Source organism: Penaeus monodon, chromosome 27, assembly GCF_015228065.2.
Source record: "Penaeus monodon isolate SGIC_2016 chromosome 27, NSTDA_Pmon_1, whole genome shotgun sequence".
NCBI lineage: Eukaryota > Metazoa > Arthropoda > Malacostraca > Decapoda > Penaeidae > Penaeus > Penaeus monodon.
The window spans coordinates 8,065,978-8,069,625 of record NC_051412.1 but is presented as its reverse complement, the minus strand read 5'-3'; positions in this window follow the sequence as shown (position 1 = coordinate 8,069,625).

Below are 3,648 nucleotides of genomic sequence, written 5' to 3'. Positions count from 1 at the left end.
TGCGCAGGGCTCAAACTGCCAGTCCCACAGATGCAAGTCTGACCGGAGGCTGGTGTCATGACAGATGTCAATTAAATAACAGTTAAAGCAATAAATAACAGGTAAAGGAGGGACAGCAGGTCTTCCTTGTCGTCAAATCTAGTCATTGGGGTGCGAGCTGAATCCCATGGTTAACACACTGAGCAATAAAGATTCCATGCCAAGAAGGTTAACATCATGCCAAGATCTGCAAGTTTAGCAACAATGCTCCTTCAGAGCTCAAGTGAATTCCGAGGTCAGTGCTGCGAGGGAGGCCCATAGGTTAGCCTGCTTTAACCTCTGAAGAAGGCCATTTTTCTCTGTACAGTAGGGGTAGAATTCATCCAGTGGTAGCTGTCTCAGGAATAAATAACAGGTAAAGGAGGGAAAGCAGGTCTTCCTCGTCGTTGGTAGCAATAGAAGCAACAAGTAGCAAAGTCCTCGAATCTAGTCATCGGGCAACGAGCTGAATCCCTAGGTTAACACACTGAGCGATAAAGATTCCATGCCAAGTCCTTCAGAGCTTAAGTGAACCCCGAGGGCAGTGCCACGAGGGAGGTCCATTGAAGCATTCCATGCTTTTTCCAACCTTCTCTCAATGTGAACATGAAACCCCTACAATCAGGAGACTTGGTAGCTCAACCTCTGGATGTTAAGATCCTGCAAAATATTGCCATTCTTGGAAATGACTTGACAAGTTTTAAGACCACAGAGGACGAAGATGGTTCTGGAAGTATACCCTCTCTCCTTTGACATAGACTGGCTTCTACAACACCCTAACATAGAGACAGCAACCCACATGAAATAAAGGCCTTCTAAGAATGAGACGAGACAGGTCCTGAGCTGCTATCTGGGAGAGCCACCAACACTGGTACTTTCTCCCTCAGAAAGTACTACCCTGATCCTGTTTGATGCACAAAATGCCAGGGATTTGACCATCACATCACACAATGCATGTCTGGACCCCTCTGTGGAGTTTGCTCAGGACTCCACCTCATGGATATATGCCATCAAAACATAAGGGAGGGTAAAAAAATAGCCACAAGATGTCAAAACAGTAATGAGGGCCTGAGAGGAAAAAGACACTAAACATCCTTAAGTAAATTAAACAAGGATGGTTCCCAGGCCCTCTTAAGAGCCAAAACACCTCTGCTGCAGCTTCAGGTGCAGGAATACAGGAGTTTCAGCATCTACTAGCCTTCTGCCAGTTTCCCGTCCTTCCATTACACCTCATCCTTGCACCAATTGTGGTCTCCACCAAGTAGGTGGAGACCACAATCCAGGATGCAGGTCTTATTACGCAGTTACTACAAACATGTCTCACCCTCCTTGGTAGACAAGTGAACCATGATCTCCAAAACATTATCTCAAACATCGTTGCAGCTTTTCCCAAGAAGACTGTATCTCCAAAACAGCCCACTCACCCTGTTACCCTTCCACAGATGAGTCTCCGTCTTTGGGAGATTCAGACATGATGGATACTTCTGATGCCAGGTCAGTGGAAGCGTTTCCCCCTCTAAGAAAAAAAAACTAGAAACATCTCTACTGCCAGCAACAGTGATACAGACAACTGCATTCTAAAAAAGAAAAACTACAAGCTCTAGATCACCCACAAGAAACTGACCAATTAGAAATCCAACTTTTTGTAAGACGACCAGAAAATATCCTTCTTCACAGAAGGGTCTCCCCCTGTTATATGTGTTCGTGAGGAAGAAGAAACACACTACACTGTGGAGACAATCCAGCTAGCTCAACCAACAATAATCCCAGAATCTTTGTTCTCTAGTCATAGTCAAACCCATAATGCAGACAGGATGAGGATCCTTCAGTGGAAAATAATTCACCTGGCACTTTCTGAGGAGAGATAACATTATCTTCTCATATCTGACATCAATCTTCCCAGTTATAATGGCTTCCACAACTTCTACATGCCTGGTGAGAACAGTGGAATCTCCATATTTGTTAGAAGTAACATGTATACAGAATCCATCACTTTAAGAAACAACTGTGGCAGGGAGATAGAAATAATTGGTTCTTCACTTACCCTCAATAGCCTCACTCTATTTACAACATCTACCGACCTCCTAGACCACATTTTCCCCCCATGAGCGACTCACCAACTGTATTGAATGGCGACATCAATGCGAACCATCATATTTGGAATGATCCAACCTGTAACACCACAAACAATTCATGAAGAAGTGAATTACATTTTTTGAACAGACATACACTCACGCACTTCATAAGAGGGGCGTTAGACTTTATATTTCTCTCATCTGATATGCTACCTACAACAGAGGGGACACTCCATCCATTTCTCTCTTCCAGCCATTTTGCTACCATTACCACATTCTATCTGTCCGGTCTGACTCCTGTACCCCGTTGTCCAAGATGAAACTTTAGCAAAGCTGACTAGGGCCTCTTCACAAATATCATGGAAGACTGGGCTGAAATACACTCCCCATCCCCTAACCTAGACATCCATGAATTGGAAGTCATCACTGCTATACATCAGGCATCAGATGTAGCAATCTCCTTTTTCCCCTCCCACCCCTTTCAAGAATGGGGACTGCTGGTATCACAAGCAAAAGGTCAAGCAGCTAAAGAACTTACATTTACAATATAAGAAGCTGTTAAGAAGACATCCCTCTCCTGATACTCGCAACTCCTTCAGAGCTGCAAACAAAATTATTAGGAAGGAACTACAGGAAATCTATATGCAGGCATGGCTAACTTGGTGTGAGTCCATTAATGAGCATGCTTCCATAGGAGACATCTGGAGAAAACTCAATCTTGCTGCTGGAAAGTTAGGAAGCAGTCTTGCCACCCCTAACCACAGGAAAAAGCCAATGACCTTATTCTCTCTTTCAAGGATCACGGTGATTCCACTCAACTATATGCACATACTTTCAACTGTTTAGCTGACCAGGATGGAATTTGGTTATACAAAATTTTATAGACAACCCAGCTGACACTGATAATGAAATCAGGTTGCATCAACTACCAGTAACCTGGAAACAGTCCAACATTCAACCTATTCCTAAACCCGGTCATGAGCTATTCTTCAGATCCATTGCACAACTATTTTGCATGAGCAAGTTTGTGAAGAGGGCAATCCTTGCTAGATAAACTCCTATAATACCACGCTCTCACCAACAAACATTTGCTTTTTGTAAAGGAATGGGCACATTACCTACATCCACAGTGCCATTGGTGGGAAAACAACATCATAGTCTTCTTAGATTTAGAGAAGTCTTTTGAGCTGGCAAGCAAGATGGCAATGTTCAGGTTACTTGCTTGAAGAGGCATCGCAGGGAACATTTTAGTATGGATCCTAGACCATCTACATGAGAGAAACACTAGGGTCAGATTTCAATGACATTTCTCTGACTTTATGTCCTTTAAGAAGGGAGGGATTCTAAGCCACTTCCCTTTCAACATCCATATTGCAGACCTTTTCACAATCCATATTCCTCTTGAAACACACCTTTTGGCATGTGTTGATCTACAACTCATTGCCACTGGAAGAAACAGATTCATACCTGGTCAGGCAGGATTAGACTCACTTGCACAAAGATGTAAGGAACTGGGTCTCAAGATCAACTCTGACAAGACCAAAGGATTACAGAC